The following is an 18,343-nucleotide window of genomic DNA, read 5'->3' as shown; positions in this document are numbered from 1 at the left end:
TTTTAAATTGTCTGATAAGACAACTCCTAGGTATTTGTGACTGGACACTGTTTCTATCTGGTGACCGGCTAAGGTGTACGTGTGATGAATGGGACGAGACTTCCTTGTGAAGCGCATAACGTTGCATTTGTCCAGCTTGTATTTCATTTGCCATTTTTTTCCCCAAGCCTCTAAGGTACGTAGATCTTGTTGAAGTATGACACAATCTTTATGTGTCTTAATGGGACGGTAAACTACACAATCGTCTGCGAATAGGCAGACGTTGGATGAAACTTGTTCAGGGAGGTTATTAATATATGATAAGAAAAGCAATGGGCCCAGAACAGTGCCTTGGGGCACTCCTGAAGAAACATGAACGGGTCTTGAGGATGACCCTTGGACTACGACTGTTTGTTCCCTTTCTGTGAGAAATTGTGAAATCCATGAAAGTAATGAGCCCTGGATTCCAAGATACTTGAGGCGATGAAGGAGCCTCTGATGTGGTACAGTATCAAACGCTTTTGCAAAGTCTAACACAACAGCGTCAACTTGCTTAATGGTTTCGACAGAGGAGAAAATATGAATTGTTGTAATCAGTTGGGACTCACACGACCGTCTGGATCTGAATCCATGTTGTGTGTTACTGAGGATATTGTTATCCTCCAGATGGCTCATAATGTGGCGATAAATGATATGTTCTAAGACTTTGCAGCAGGTGGATGTGAGGGATACCGGCCTGTAGTTGGCTGGGTCGGATCTACTACCATTCTTATACAGAGCATTTATATTAGCTTGTCTCCAATCTCGGGGTAGCGTGCCAGTCCGAAGACTTTGCGTAAATATGACTTGCAATATAGGTGCTACTTGTGCAGCACATAACTTGAGAAATTTGGGAGAAATGCCGTCTGGGCCAGAAGCTTTATTCACATCTAAGCTCTTAAGAAGTTTCATAATACCTTCTGTAGAAATAATCAAATCTGATATTGTTGGGATTTGTCTCTGTCCCATATGAGGAATATTAATCAAATCTTCTTTAGTGAAAACTGATTGATATTGATCACTTAAGACTTCAGCTTTTTCACGAGCTGTATCGGCTAGTTTTCCCTTGGAGTATAAAGCCGATATACCATTTGTGTCACGCCTCTTTTGCTTAATAAAAGACCAAAATTTCTTGGGGTTAGAAGTGAGTGAGTCAAAAACTGTTGTTCCTAAAAAATGTTGTTCAGCTTTTCGAAGTTCTTTTTGGACTTGCTTACGAAGCTGCCTATAAGGCACCAGTTCCGATGGGATCCATCTGTTTTGGCACCATAAAACGCCCTATTTTTCTTTCTAATCAATCGCTTGAGGGTTCCGTTTATCCAAGGAAGATTAAATCGAGTACTCTTATACCTTGAAGGAACATTTGAATCAACACTGCTATAAATAGCTTCCTTAAATGCGTTCCAGTTCTCCTCCACTGTCTTATGTGCATAGTTGTCCTGGAAAACTTGAAAGAAATTTTCCATATCCTTTCTGAGATTAAATGTATCTGCTTTATCCCATAAATAAATCTTTCTACGTTTTGCTTTATGGAGAACTGGGCGTAAAGAAATTTCTGCTATCATATTGAAATGATCAGATATTCCTGCTTTTGTTACAATTGGTGCAAAACAGCCAGGGTTTGTTACGAGAAGTAGGTCCAGGATATTTCTAACATTGCCTGATCTCGTCTTCTGGTTGTGATTGGGTTCGTAAGCCAATTGAGTTAGTGAGAAATCGTGGATTAAATCGAGAAGCTCTGTGGTCAGTTCCTGGGGGTACACGCAGTGGTGTTCAGGCTTTCTACACAGATTGGACCAATCAATGTCTGGGACATTAAAGTCACCTCCTACCCATACTATAGGGTTTTTACTGAAATCTATCCTAGACAAGGATTCCCTGAGTTTCTTGATAGGGTCTGAACCCTTACTCGGTGGGCAATAAAAACACCCAATGTGGATTTGTTTGGAGTTCACCATCTGCAGTGAAATCCATATCAGTTCACAATCTACATCCAAAGAGATTAAATGAGTGGAGATGAGATCATTCCTTACTGCTATAAATACTCCTCCTGCTTTTCCCCTCTCTCTGTCTTTCCTATACACTGTATAATTCTCCGGAAAACACTCACTATTCTTTATGCTTGGGTTTAACCAAGACTCAGTGCCAACAATGATATGGGGGTCTGAAGAGTGAACAAGTTTAGCAAAGGCGGCTCTTTTACCAAAAATACTTTGACAATTGAGTATTAATAATCGCAATTTATTCTGATCAGCTGTTTGCCTAGAATGGTGGCTTGGCCCTGAGAAGGACCTTTTTTGTTTCTTACTGGGTTTACTAGGTGTGGATGAAGATACAGGTTCTCCTACAGAGCTATTCTTTCTGGAAGATGGTGAATCTGATAAATGGCTATAATCAGAATCAGAGTTGTTGTTTGATAGCTCTGGGCTGGACAATATTGCAAAACTATTATCATGAATAAAACTATTAGTTCCAGAGGTCCAAAACAGACTAGAGCTAAAAGAGGGCATGCCACATGTACAACAGCACCATGAAAGCTGGGAGTGTTCTGAAAGAATTTGGTACATGCCAGGGGACATAGGTATGCAGTCTCTATGGAGCCACTGCTCACAATGGTCACACTGAATGCCTTCTTGATTCCACCTGACTGCTTTGCCACAAATACCACATGGCCATTTACACTTCGGGCCTGGATTGGGATGTATGTCCCCTGAGGAGGACAAAATGACTAGCATCTGAGACATCAATGACATCTTGCATAGAATGAAAAGAGAGTTGGACTTTTGAAGGTGGAAAATGTGAGTGCTCACAATTGCAAAAGAGGGAGTAGTGATGTGAAGACCTTTTATCTTAAACCTGTTCTTCACTGGGTTGTGATCAAAACATACTATCTTGGACAAATCATGTGCCTGTAAAGACTGACAGAATCTCTCGTCTATGTAAAGGACGACAGTAAAGCCACATTCACGAGTGTGTGTGGACATGTTATTGCTGAAATCATGAGATGTGTAGGGGTTGGGTACCGAGTCAGCAAGGTAATCAAAGGGTAAAAAACTGACAAAAACCAGCAACAAGTATGAGGAGTGACTCTTCTGGTTATGACTGATGTCAGTACTGAGGTTCAGAGCTGGACTATGGCCAGCAAAATTTTGTAGTCCTAAGTTTGTTGTAAAGAGGAGAAAAATAACTGCTACAAGAACCCATAGGTTCTTGGATTTGCTGCAGGTATTGATGTCATACATTGTCATTGTCGAGAAAAAACGTCTGAAGTTCTTTAATAGGCAGACAAAGTTCAGTGAACTGCTGAATATCTCCTGGTAGAAACGTCAGATAATCTGAGCCGATATAATAAGTCTGCGAATTCTGAGTCTAATGTTGATGCTCGCTTTAACATCTAAGTAAAGCAGATAAATGTCGACAATCAGTCAGAGACTTTAAATCTGATATCGATAACAATATCAATTGTTCGAATAATTCTAATTTCAATAAGGGAGGAATGAATGAGTGTACTTCCCTTCTTGCTGTGAAACTTCTCGGTGCTCAAAATTGCTCTGGATATACTCCTTCTCCTTTTGGTTTGCCGAATACTTCAATAGGCTTCTAATCCTTCCAAATTCCCACTGTAGCCGACATGAGACAAAATGACTGCCGAGGTTCCCGCCACTGAAATTAGGTACACGTTGTAACTTGTAGTAGGCGTAGAAAACAAAATGGCTGCTGATATCCCGCCAAATGAATCAGGAGTGATTTCTCATAAAATATACACAAATATGATGACAAAACCGATGAAAAACAATCCTTCACGATGTGATGAAGAATGATGATAATGGATTGCAATTCGTTAAAAATGATTTCAGTCTTAAAACACAAGTTGTACACGCTGGTCAAAACTCCGAGGCAAGGGTTGATGCAGTAGGACGTGTCGTAGGAACACGTGCGTTTCACCGCCGCAGCGTGGCGTGGGTCGTATGTTGAGTAGCGTGGAGAAGTGTGTTCAAATGCACATTGACCGTGTTCCTCAGTTTCCTCAAACTTTTGGGTGCTCCATCCACAGATAAAATTTGAAAATAACACCGCAAGACTCACAGATGAATTAAAATACGCGGATTTTAATATATGCAGGTTTAAAAACACCAAAAGGTGACGAATAAGTTGACAAAAAATAATCATTCAGAAATTAAAAGACGGAGCTCCGAGCAGACACGTCCGTTCGCGAGCGCTGCACACCACTTGTGGTGCACTTTACGCCTTCCGCCTAATTAAGTTACGGCCCTATACCGTAGTTATGGGTAAACTCTGGCCCCCAGCGCGCACGTCACAATTATCTAACGTTATAATGCGCGCGCTGGGAGCCAAGTTTACCCGCTAGGCCGAGTTTACCCATAACTACGGTATCTACTGTAAAAGTAGAAATTTTTGCGGTGTTGACATTTTCGCACATTTTGCGCAACCAGAAACTAGCGGAAAAATAAAAGCATACAAATATTTTTGCTAGCTGAAGTGTATGTTCCTGTCCTTGGTATCTTGATTCCGCTGAATTAAAAACACAGGAAATGACTCTTCTCACTCGGCCAAGCGCGAAAATATCCACTTTTACAATATTGGTACGTCATTATGCCATGGTGATCAGGGTCTATCCCATGAACCACCACACTTGCTATAAGGGACGCCATTTGACAAGTGATAATATAAAGTCACTAGCGTCGCGCGTCAGTAGAAGCCTGCACGCCTCACTCACGGCCACTGAACTGCTACTAAGAGTGCTATGTACACACTTTGTAGCTAGCTGCGTAGCTGACCTATCAAACACTGCGATTGCGATACTGCGTGCCTTTGCTCTCTGCTGCAGGATTATCCAGCTTTACATTTCGTCGGTTGAGAATGATAAGGGTGTTAAGTTGCCACAAAACCCATAGTGTTTCAAGACAACTTGATGCCCTTCTCATTCTCAACAGACGAATTTTGTAATGTTACATCGCAGAAGATTACCGTGATCATGACGCAAAATGTGAGAAAGTTGGCAGTAAGTCTGTGCTACAGTAGCTTCCATTTCTGAACATCCTGGCTAGCCACAACATACAGTTACATGATTATTTTTATGTCTCTGTCATCCATCCCGACCTCATCACAAATCGTGCAAACCAATTTAACCACGCGGATGAGGCTTGTGTGTGGATGATACACAGCTCTGTCGCTGTATACAAGTGGGTGCTTCACATGATGTCTGGTCGGGGCCGATCGTGCAAGTAAATCGGAAACTGTGTAGACGATACAGTATAAACACAACAAACTGACGAATCAGGATAAGATTTTGGATTTTTTTGTTCATTATTTCGCAGAATGATTCCGCCAAGACAGTAGACATAATGTCCTCTGTGATAGGTTAATTACTGATCCCCTGCTTGAGATATAAAGAACGCAGCATCCATTCATTTAAAATTATGAATGAAGGAGGAAAGTTTACCACTGGTTGCATTCCGTTGTGTGTCATTGCACAGTACTCTGCTGTTTGTCTCTTCATAACTTTTCTGAGCATTATTAAAGAGCACTTAACTAACGGCTTTCAGAGAGCAGGGGGAATAATTGCTACCCTTAACATATGTCAGTATCAAGTTGATGGAATTTGTAATTTTATATGAAAAATGAATTTTTGTGGAATTTTCTTTATATTTTCTGGTTTATTGTCCACTCATATGTCATAACCTCTAGTCGTCTCCTAATCCAGCGGTTCCAATACCAAAACTTCAAAAATTCATAACTTTTGCATCAATGGCCCAATTTTCTTCAAACTTTCACTGATGTGTTCTACTAATATTGCTGCTTTCACTCAATCCACATTGCTCTTAGGGTTTGCGTTCCCTTTAACATGGAAGAGGGTACACACATACTCCGGGCAAGCAGTCTTCAAGTTCGAAACAAAACAGAACCCAAAGAAGATGCTGTGTTCGTTCAGTCACTAGACACAAAACGAGCTGCTGCATTGTGTACCAGGGGTGGTATTCTGAACACCGTTTTATCTCTGTTGTAACTTGTGTTGTAAGTCTGTGAGTTACAACACCGCTAAAACAGTTGTAAATCGGTATTCTGAAAACTGTGTTAATGGTGTTGTAAGTCATGATAACCACGCCCATCGCAATAATCATATCCAATAGGAAATATTGTTAGAAGTAGCATCTAAGACATTTCAACCAATAAGATCGCTCCCTTGGGCAAATGCGCCTTGCTTAACTCTGCACGTTTTAACAAGCGCTCATTCTCTGGCGTGCGCACAAATAGGACAATGGCATGCACAGGTAAAGAGAGCCAGAGATGTAAAGTAACAACAGAAGCTTGATCACTATGCCTTCTTACCGGTTTTGACGTATAGTTGGTGCGGTAGGGGATTCGCAAAGCTATCTCAGATTGAGTCTTTTTATTTGAAATTTTGTTTAAAAATTAAGAAGATATATGGCGTTCATAAGAGGAACCCAAATTTTATGGTTTATGGGGAACTAAACAGACGCTTCTAAATTAAGATAAGACCTTGCAATGCCATGTTATTATTATTATTACTATTATTATCATCATCGTTGTTGTTGTTGTTATCACTATCTTCACAAGATATCTCTTGGAGATCGATATCACGTCAAGTTCCATCATGGAACCTTACACTTCTAACACTTTTCTCAGGATTCGCGCCATCCCCATCAATAAGTATTTTTGAAACACCCAAAGGTACTGATAATGAATTCTTCATAGGTGAAGATAGTGTAATCATATTAAAAAATGTTTAATATTTAGAAAGATATTTTTGAAATGAATAGTGCTTAAAATAAACTGCCGACGGTGCCGGTAACCTTTCTGTTCATGCGTACGGTGTTTGTGTTTTTATCTATGTGCATAATTATGCTACGCTACGCGTAGGTACTTGCAATGTTACTGTTACCAAATTTTGTATTGTAGAATGAGTTTACATTTTGTCAAACTGCTATATCTTTTGCCTTTCTGTACATTGTTTTTATTTTTTGTATATCTTTTTTATTTTGAACTCGCATACCACAATACTGAGTTGATGAATTATCTCACTATCTAACATAAGTTAAAACGAAAGTTACAACGGAGTTAAAACACCTTCCACCCTGTTTTATCTCAGAAGCGTAATTTGCAGGGGGCATGACTTACAACTGAAGATAAAACAGTTTTCAGAATACCGTGTAATATAATGGGTGTTCAGGTTTGCGCCCACTGTTACGCGCTTGCGCATACCACAAGACAATGGTATGCGCAGGCAAAGAGTGTGCAAGATAAAACACAAGTTACAACACTAGTTACAACAGAAGTTACAACAGAGATAAAACGGTGTTCAGAATACCGATTTGTTACAACAGACTTACAACAGAGATAAAACAGTCTCAGAATACCACCCCTGGTCTTTCTCTCTGACCACTGTTGTGCTGTGATGATTCCATACTCCTGAAGAGTACTCTAGCTGGTTGGGAGCTAAGGCAGTACACTGACAGGCCCTGGCTTTGACCTCCTTTGAGCAGACGGAAGAGTTCTCTGTTGCATTACTGGACTGGTACATTTCTTACAACATTTTGTTACAATGTTGTAATGAGGCTTGATTGGTTTCAGTGGTTCTGCAAACCTCTCAGATTGGTAGTAGCCAAAGTAGCTTCTTGATAAATCTGAACTTGTTACTACATGTATGTCTAGATATAAAATGTGAACCTTTCCTCTTAATCAAAAGTCACAGCGTTTAGATGAATATCATGCTTTTCTCTGCGTTTTTTTTTTTAAAGTTTTGTCCAATAAAAAGAAAAGAAAAGCAGGCAGCCTCAAAAATGAAGTGGATGTAATGCTAAATATTTTGTTTTTATTCATTTATTTTTTTTTTTTACTCTGCCGAATGATTTCTTTGCTCAGTTGTGACCAGGAAAGTATCTGAAAGACAAAAATTCACAGTCATGAGTTGTCATGTGATACACATTTTCATGTGAGGCAAACATCACTCACTGGATGTGAACCCTCTCTCTCCTATCTTTCTGACATACAGGTACATCCAGTACTCATCAATATGTGCTCGACTGGTGAGGAGAGCACTGAAGCCAGAGCTGAGAACAGAAGCGCTCAAAGTGGAAGACACAGGGGCACGCTTCACAAAATGGGAGGGTGGCAAACCAGTATCAGCCAGTAAGTTCCATTTCTTTGACTTCAGCAGTAAGAGCTTTTTTCTCCTGCATGATCGAGTTGACCTTACTAAGGTGGCCCTTGTACCATTGCCCACGTTGAAATGGAATGAAAAGTTTTTGAAAACAATTAATACACATAACTGGAATTTATAAAAGTTGTTACTTTCGTGAGGGTCTAATTTTTTGCAAATTTTGTGAATCACTATCAGACCACAAATTTAACAACATGCGAAAATATTGTTGTGTACAGTGTGGCGTGTACTTGCAATAGCCTAGTGTTCTTTCATGTTCATTATATTGGATAAACTGTCTTAGGCTTAGCACTTACCTGTAGTGATATCACAAACTGTCAGAGTTACTGTTGACTTTATAGCATGAGAAAAGAAAGCTAGCAATATTGATTAGTATTGGATACCTATTTCTGGCATGTTCGGTTGTGGTTGGGATGATGATAGTCAGCTCCTCCACTTGATGGAATTGTACTTTATGTAATATTGGTAGTCACACAGTTGTAAGGACTGTAACAATGTAGCTCTTTTTCCTCTAAAAATTTTGTTCTGTCAAGGTACTCCAGAAAATCCTGATGTTATTTGTGTGTTGTAAACATGTTTCATTCTTTTTTACTGTCTTGTGAAACTTTTCAAAATATGACTGAGTCTTTGGGTAAGTCTTGGCTGTGTCGAAACATTATGTTACCCTCTAATGAAAGTAAACAAAGGATTCTACTCTAATATGGAAGCCACTGCTCATCAACACACAGCCACAGCAGTAAACATTGACATTATCCACATGGCTGCTTTTAGCCCTTCATTTGTGTTGTTATGTTTTTGAGGATGATGCACAATAATGACACTGTTGTTTGCTGCAGGGGTAGTAATAGCAAAGGTACTTATCCACTTATGTTATGTCACAGACTAAGGTAATGCTGTTAGATTGACTGACATCCTTTTAATGATACAGATGAGGTGGTCAGAACTCTTGAAAAGAGATTAAAGATCTGGTAGTAATGGAAGACCATGGAGTGGGAAGGCTGGCCCAGCTGGGATATACTAGTATACAAATAATGACTGCTATGAGGGGCACAGTTAAAATTATGGGCCCTCGGTGATGTGAAAACCGTAACCATGCCCGGAGCAAAGCTGAGGGCATGGTTATGGTTTTCACATCACCGAGGGCCTACATAATTTTAAGTGTGCCCCGAATATCAAGCAGTCATTATTTGTTTTATGTACCGAAAATATAGATTCCGAAATAAAGATACCGAAAATATAGATTCTAGTCTCTTTTACAGCACTCGTAATCAATGCTGATCGACAGCGCGGCGGTCGTATCATTGGTGCGTACGTACATGAGTGATCATTCTATGTGTACAGTGTACGGGGTTGCGACTAGACTGCCTCCAAACCAGTCTCTTTTACAGCTAGTCTCTTTTACAGCATGCTGATCGAATGCGCGGCGGTCGTATCATTGGTGCGTACATAATGAGCGATCTATGTGTACGGGGTCGCGACTGTCTCCAAACCTATTTACTAACTGTGCCCGGGCCCCGGTCACAGTAACTCAAAAAATAGGGCACAGCTATTTTCATGACTCCCCTTTTAACCAATCAGATGAGAGGATTCTCGAAATGAGGTATATAATATTCAAGAATCAATTCCTGTAACGAATTTTGTACAGCTCTATTATTGATCTCTCTGTGTAAAGTACACACACAGCCACACACACTCACACACACACACAGTCAACTTAAGTTGACTGTTACTGACGAGTGTACACTTCAATGTACATATTCGTTGACTGGTGCTACTTGTGGTTTTTTAATGTACCCTGGTGGGCAGCAAGTCAAATCGGGTCACCCTTAAATCCCCACACTATTGCATCTGTAACACACTTACAAAGTAATGTGTCCCTCGAGAGTATTATCAATTCTTGCCAACACAGAGAAAATAAGGAATGCTTAACATGAAATGTCTGTACAAAATGAATTCATGAAGTGGATGAAACGGTACTCACTCATTGTTATCTTTTTCCCACCTTTTTGTCCTTCTTGTGTGCAGAGGAAACTAAAGCGTGATGATTCGCCCTCAAAGATTAGTTGACATCTCTGCCATCAAGCTGGACTCAGATCAAGGAGACTGGAGTGAGACCAGGGAAGACCTATCACCCTTACAGAATGCATGGTGCTGGACTGCTTGAGGGATCTATTTTGCCACTGGTGTCGGATCAGCACTGTGGACATCTTTCTGCCCTTACAGACTTGGAGTTCAGGGAAATATTTGAAAATTTCACAGCGTCCCTTTCGGTTATTCTTCAAGTCGCAATGTAGAAGTAAAGAACATACTGCATGAAAATTCAGACTTTATGAACCTTGTCAATGATAACACAACCTCTTTCTCTCTTGACACAGATAGTGATTCTTTCAGAAATATCTAAAACTAATTGCTTAACTTTTCTGCTCAGATATTTGTTTTCCTACTTGAACAAGAGCTAGATGCCAGCTACTTCTTCTCAGATTAGTCTCAAAGTGGCAAACTGGGAGATGACTTTGAGCCAGGTTGATGGTAAAGACCATAGTTTATATCAAATTTGTGATGCATATCCTGCATTTTCAGTGGGACAGATTGTTGTTTATGTATTGAAGTTCGTTTTAAGATGAGGAAAACAAAGTACCAAAAGTGGATACTTGAAAGAGAAAGCTGTGTAATAAATAATTGACAAAGCACTGATCAGTTTTGGTGTCATGATTTGTGAGCGTTCAAATGGTTGTTGTATGGGCAAGGAAGCTTTTATTTCATGTAGCTTTATCAGCAGATCTTTTTTTTCAGTCTTTGTCTCTGTATTTTATATCCATTTTCTGTTTATTTGTGTGCTTGTTTGTTTGTCTTTCTGTCTAAAGCCTTTAGCATGAGTTTGTGTTGGAGGTATTCATATGTTTCGAGTGGTCTCTGTCACATACAGGGAAGCCGCATTCTAACAACCTCATGAACGAGGATGTACCATTTCTAACAAGGTGAACTTGGTGGTCCCAAGATTACATTACTGCATTTATCTGGTCTCTTTAGTGTGTATAATTCAACGGGGTACTGGTTATGACATGGTTAAGGTCAGCAATCCTGGTGACCTTGTTATAACAGGGTTTGCCTGTAATTATTACAAAGAGAACTGAAGATAAGCTGTCCTGAAATTAGCTGGAAGTTATGTTGAAATGCGACAGATGTGTACATGATATACCATACAAAACGGCTGAAAACATTTTGAATATGGATCAGTGGTCTAGATGGGGGAGAGTCAGAAGGTAACATAAAACCTGAAGCATTACATTGCAATTCTGTAAAGGAAAAAAAAAAGGGGTGGGGGCTTCAGCTCCAAGATTTGATTTTTATTCTTTGAAACAACAACCCGAATTCATGTTATTCTAAATGTTACTCATAATCGTCGTATCTAAAAAAAAAAAAAGTTGAGTGCTAGCGTTGCTGCAAAAAAAAAGAAGAAAGAAAGATGGGTCTATATTCTTTTGTTATGCAGGAATAATGACTTTATGATTGTCAGGAGCACTCTGAAAGCTGGATTGATTACCAAACTGTAGTGTTTCATTTTGTTTTTTTTGTTGAGCCCACCAGAGGTGAGGGAAGACTAAGGGATCACCTGCGGCGTCTGTCCATCCGTCGTCCGTCCGTCGTCCGTCCGTCGTCCGTCCGTCGTCCGTCCGTCGTCTGTCCGTAACGCTACAAAAACTTCAATAACTCATTACTCTAGGCTTCAATTGCAATCAAACTTCAAGGGAAGAGGGGTCATACAAAGTTTCACATTTTACAATATGTGAAGGTCACCTTAAGGTCATAGCTCACAGGCAGGGGTCAATGAACTTTAGGGCCCAATGTTAAGTTTTTATAAAATGGGTTCAAGAATGTAGCCAATAGGAAGTGCTGAAATGAGACACAAGTCCTTCCTTTACTTCAGTACAACTGCACTGCCTGTAATCCTATGGTAGATTGCCGATCGTCTGTGCGCGCGGCGGCTCCTTTGATGAATTGCATGCATACGCGTACGCGCTGTCAATCCTGTAAACAACTTCTAGTTCGGGCTGCCGGCCGGCCGGCCTGTCTTCCCTTGTGCATAACATATGTGGCGTACGTACGTATACTGTACTATACGTACACTTTGTACAGTACAGTAGACCAAGCGTTATGGGACCGGACGCGTACATGGAGTCACTTTGAAGAGCAAATCCAACGATTTAGCAGGTTAATTCTCACGCCGTTTTCAGAGTATGTTGTCTAGTAGGCCTATATGAGGAGTCTATATCAAGTCTTTAAGGTAAAGGGTGCATATTCTATGTAAAATAAGTAAGTTTTCATGCGGGTGTCCGGAAACCCAACCCCCCATTATACTTATACTGTATGTGCGGGACTTCCGCGAGTGCGACGTGCGTAAAAGTTTGGGACGAACATCTTCGGACGTCTTGACCCACAAAGGTACGTGAAAAACGCTGAAAAATGATGTTAGTTTTCGAATTTTCGACCCATTTTATAAAACAAATGATGCACAGGATTATTTCGTGGCGTTAGTGTAGGCGTAGCTCACTCTCGGGTATTTTACTAACGCACTCTATCCTGTGCATCATTTGTATATTATGGCACATTTTTATTATGGGTCATAACTTTTGATCCAAAACTCCATTTGCGACTAAACTTGGATGGTAGATGTCGCTTGGGGAGTGGATGGTCATCACAAGATCAATGGTCACAAGCATGGGTCAACAAACTTTTGGCGCGTTTCTATTACTGTATACGCTATATATTTCGCGGGGGTTTTATTTTCGCGAATTTCGCGAGTCGGGAGCTATTCGCGAAATTAACAACACGCGAAAATATTACCTTCCAAAATGAATCCCTTGCCTTGATGATACGAACATTTCAGTACTAGTATACAAATGTTCACGGCTTACCGAACAGACCATACTGGCTAAGCTTGTTTACGCACGTCCACGTCTACTTACGAATACTGTAGAGAGCCAATCCATTATCGCAAGGGGACCACTCGTCAGAAATCTAGCGCGATGGACTTAACCACTTCAAAAATGTTGAATTCTAACTTACTAGTTCGCAGAGTTTGGTAAGTTTTTTTCATGCAGTGTATAACTAGTATCATTCTTATTTGCTAGTAAGTTGAAAATTCACACTTTCTTTGCCACTTCATATTTTCTCTGGTCCCCCAATCGCGAATTTAACCACTCGCGAAAATGTGTGACAGCGGCAATTCGCGAAAATTTATGTACGCGAAAATTATAGCGTATACAGTATGGGTCAAAACTTTTGATCCATAGGTCCGTTGGATGGTAGATGTCCCTTGGGGAGTGGATGGTCACCACAGGGTCAATTTAAAGGTCACAGACAGGGGTCAACAAACTTTAAGGGCCCAATGTTAAGTTTTTATGGCACGTTTCTTTTTTGCCATAAATTTGTACCCTTTTATATCTTTTTTTATCTGTTATATCTCTTTTTATGCCTCCGCCACGAAGTGGTGCCGGAGGCATTATGTTTTCGGGTTGTCCGTCCGTCCGTCCGTCCGTCCGTCCGTCCGTCCTTCCGTCCGTCCGTCCGTCCTTCCGTCCGTCCGTAATAAATTTTGTGGACAGGGTAACTATCAAAACCTTTTAAGATATCCTAATGAAACTTGGCATGTATGTGTATTAGGGGGTGAAGTTGTGCCTATCAACTTTTGGGTGCACATGGTCAAGGTCAAAGGTCAAAAGGTCAAGGTCAAATATGTAAAATTTCACTATTTCCTCCATATCTATGCAATGCCTGAAGATATTTTCTTGAAACTTAGTGTATACATGTATTACCCAATTAAGATTCTCTGGTGAAAGTTTTGGGTCATGAGGTCAAAGGTCAAAGGTCAAAAGGTCAAGTTAAAATATTAAAACTTCGCTTTTATTCTCCGTACCTTGGAAATTGTTCAAGGTATCTTCATGGAACATAGTATATAAACATGTACTGACTGGCAGTTATTATTTAGAGAATCTAGGGTTCATAGGGTCAAAGGTCAGGGGTCAAAGGTCAAGTGCAACACTTCAAATTGTTACTATTTCCCTCATATTTATGTAATGCCAGCAATTTTTTTTTTTTTTTTTTTTTTTTACACTTGGTGAATGCATGTATAACCTAGATTATCTGGAAAGTTTCTTTTTCTCTTTTTTTTTTTTTTTGGGGGGGGGGGGGGTGGGGGTTTGCCTCAAAGGTCAAAAGGTCAAAGATCAAGGGAAAGTGCTGAACTAACTTTTTCCTCCATATCTCAGAAGTGGCTCAAGTTATCTTGAAGCTTACTACATATTTATGCATGTTCTGCCTGACAGTGATTATCCTATGAATTTAGGGTCAAAGGCCAAAAGAAAATGGTAACAGTGTACTTTTCAATACAGAAATTACACTTTTTCTCCATGCCTTGAAAATTACAGTATTCATACACTTATGAATGGGTCAAAGTCAAGTTAAAGTCCTGGAATCCCTAAATACATGCTCTCCTATTCATCTAATTAAACCTAGGTAAAGGAAGGTGAACATTCAACACATTTGTGGCACATGTAATTTCAATATTTGCCAATATTGTGAAAATGTAATTATGCATTGTCCACATGTACTATAGACCTATTAGGAGAATCATGCATTATGGCGGAGGCATAGCAGTTGCCTTAGCGACATTTCTAGTTTTAAAATCTGTTATATCCCATTTGCGTACAATTTCTTGTACGCGAATAGGCGAGACACATTATGGCACTTGCCTTGTTTAATATACAGGGGAGCTTTGTTACTGTTACGCAAGATATTTTTTGTGGCATCAAATTCATCGAACTGGAGCGGACGACCTTTTTGCAGCATGACATTTTTGTAAATTGTATTACCATTCCAATGTGTGGTGTAGACAAGAACTTTAGCGTGCATTTTATTCTTGAATCCTGCCTCGCGAAATTCGCAAAATCAAAATGCATGCGAACATTTGTTGTTTTACAGAGTTAAAAGGTCCTAAAAAACATGGCAATTACTTTGTTATGTCAGGTTTTTCCCTTTATCAGGGTTGGTTTGTTTGTTTATTTTCTCTCTGAGAAGATGGCTGGATAGCCCATATTCAGCTGCACTAGCTGGTCTTCCGTGGGGTCCAGTTGGATAATAGGGTACAAAATCAAAGAAATATACGAAGAGTTGGGACCTGAAAATCACCTTGTTATAAGTGGTCTTGATCCGACCTCTATATAACAGGATTCCTCTGTATACTTTAGAGTAAGTCAACACAGAACAGAATACAAGAATTGGAGATGTATGTGATGTGTAATTTCAGACTGAACAAGCAGCACAGAGACAGACAGACAGGCAGACAAAGAAGTGTGTGTGTGTGTGTGTGTGTGTGTGTGTGTGTGTGTATACTTTTTGAATATCCATGGTGTAAAACGAGGACACACATACGAACTTTACATTTAAACCGAGGGCACACAGAGAACCGAGGATGTCCTCAGTACACAGAGCATTCCAAACGGTCTGCTTTTGCATGCTTTTGCATGTAGGGGTACATGTTTGTAGGTCCTCGGTTAACATTATTGTAAGAAGTCCTCGGTTGGATTATAATATATGAATGAGTCCTTGCTTGACAAGAGTCCTACTGACACACAGGTCCTCAGTTATATGGTAAAATTCTTATGGGTAGAACAGGTCCTCAGTTTTTCCACCATAGACGCGTATGTGTGTGTGTGAGAGAGAGAGAGAGGGAGAAAAGGATGGAAGAAGGGCAAGGGAGAAAGAAATTGTATGGAATGAAAGGTTCGCTCCCGATGGTGAACAAAAGGATGAAAATGAGGTGCTACAAATACAGGGATGGCACAAATACTGGGGAAGTACCAAGTTTTCATGGTCTGTGTTTTCACTACATATGACTACAGATGCAAGCTGCCATTGGCCTAGTCCTTCTTCATTTACACTTGAAATCGAGGCATTATCGTGAGTGCGCCTGTCAAGACCAATCTACAATGAAGAAAAAGCAATGTGCAAACGTTTTGTTGATTTACAAGTTGTACTTATCATTTAAAAAAAGAATGGTTGACTGAGCTGCACAGTGACATTAAAATGGATGAAGAAGTACTCCAGAATACAAAAATGGGAAAATTAAAGCTGTTACCATAGAGGTATATATGAGAGAGAGAGAGAGAGAGAGAGAGAGAGAGAGAGAGAGAGAGAGAGAGAGAGAGAGAGAAAATTAACCTTGTCGATGAACCATTCAGGAACAGGCTACAATTGTATTCTGCATCTACTATCTGTAGGAAAAAATTGAATACATTGTACATACTGTCACTTGTTCATTGGACTTTACATGTCCATGCATTAGATATTAATGATTGCAGACAACTCTGAGCTCCCTCCTGGTGACATGTTATAAGGATAGGTGTGAATGATAATCATGTTTGATCTGTTAATGATTTTGCTTGATTTTATATTAGTACTATAGCTTTGGCAAATTATTTTCAATTCTCATGGTGAGACATCACAATTTATCATGAGCTGGAGTGAAAACAAACCCATCATCAGCATATTTTTGTGACAAAATTATCTAGTTTTCTTTGAAATTCTCTGAATCTATCAGGTATGATTTATCTTAAAATTTCTGAGAGCCGCAAAATGTTACTGACAAATTATGGTAAAGAATAGTAGATCAGGGAGTCCACTCCAGCTCTACCAGAGGATTTATGCATACCCCAACCAAGAGAGCAGAGCCCCTTCCTCCCCCCCCCCCCCCCAATCAAGAACAATAACATTCAAACTGCAGTTCATTCATAACTCATTTCACTCACTCATCAGAGACTTAGGTAGCTTGTTGGACCATAATGTTCACAATTTAGTTGTGATAGTTAACTTGAGGCTCTCTGCCTCCTGTTAGGGCATTGTAACCTGCCTGAGGAACAAGTGAATAGCCAAATACTGTAAAAGTGGAAATTTTCGCGGTGTTGAAATTTTCGTGTATTTCGTGCCATCAGAAACTAGCATGAAAATAAAAGCATGCAAATATTTTTGCATGCCATATATTCCAGTAGTTGATGTCTTCATTCTACGGAATCAAAAACACGCGAAACTCTTCTCACCCAGCCAAAGGCGAAAAATTAGTCACGCGAAAATATCAATTTTTACAGTATTAGTCACGTTATAGAAATGATAATATCATGAAGAACTGGAAATAACATGTAATTTGGATAGACATGCAGATTTGATGAGAGGAGCAATGATTTCCACCAAAATTCCAAACTTATTTTTCACAATGTGATGATGGAGAAATGAGTATTGTATGCAGAGTCATTTTATTTTTATTATTATCATTTTTTAAGCAGAAGTATTCTGCTACCCTTTGAACTGTTAGCCTGTTCGTAATGTGGCAAAAAAGAAAAAGTTAAGGGGACTGTACAGTACTGGTCGAGGTGAGGATTTAGCTTTTAGCATTGCGAGATATTAAAAAACTACTATGAGATGTCAAAGAGCATACAATTCTAAGGGAAATTAAAAGTTTGTTTGATTAAAATCGGTTTTGAAATGACCGAGATATCCAAAAATAAAGTGAAACAAAGAGATCCTAATAAAAGTCGTGGCCTGTCGCATTGTATTATTATTGCTTTTTTGGATATCAGCCATTTGAAAACCAATTTTCATCAAATGTTGAATCCTTGAAATTGCATGCTCTTTCATATTTCATGAGAGGTTTGTCATTATCTCACCAAAAAGAGTTACAGTATTAACTTGAATCCTCACCTCAACCAGTACTGTACAGTCCCTTTAATGGATTGCAACTCAAACATCATTGTTCATATATTCAAGAAGCAAAAAAACCCAGTGGATTGCTGTGTTTGTGTGAATTCAGAGGAGCTAAAAAAGGTGCCAGTGAATGAATGTTGAGAGTGCATGCTCATTGACCTTACTGTGACTGCCTCCTTGTGATGGTCAGTCATTATTGTGTGTTCTTCATTTACCTGCATATGTGCGTGTGTATGCCATACGCGTGTTGATATGCGATGGGATTGACAGAATAGTTTTGACTTCACCTCATTCGTCCAAGAAAGCTCACAATCAAAATACATGTACCGCTACTATTCATTGGGATTTTCATTGTCATCAAAATAT

General features: G+C 39.7%; 1 protein-coding gene across 1 annotated transcript in view; it reads left to right on the top strand.

Annotated features, from left to right (window-relative positions):
* The first annotated feature begins 10,911 nt into the window (after positions 1 to 10,911).
* Positions 10,912 to 18,343, top strand: part of LOC139736172 (uncharacterized) — a 58,848-nt gene continuing 51,416 nt past the window's right edge. The window contains exon 1 of the mRNA XM_071646907.1: positions 10,912 to 10,924. The gene's annotated coding sequence lies outside the window, so the exon portion shown is untranslated. The remainder of the gene's footprint in view (positions 10,925 to 18,343) is intronic.

Source organism: Diadema antillarum, unplaced genomic scaffold (genome assembly GCF_040938485.1).
Source record: "Diadema antillarum isolate AM-2024a unplaced genomic scaffold, OU_Dant_1.0 seq00000633_RagTag, whole genome shotgun sequence".
In the NCBI taxonomy this organism is placed as follows: Eukaryota; Metazoa; Echinodermata; class Echinoidea; order Diadematoida; family Diadematidae; genus Diadema; species Diadema antillarum.
Note: the sequence above shows the minus strand (reverse complement) of the source record. Positions and strands in the feature narration are given on the sequence as shown.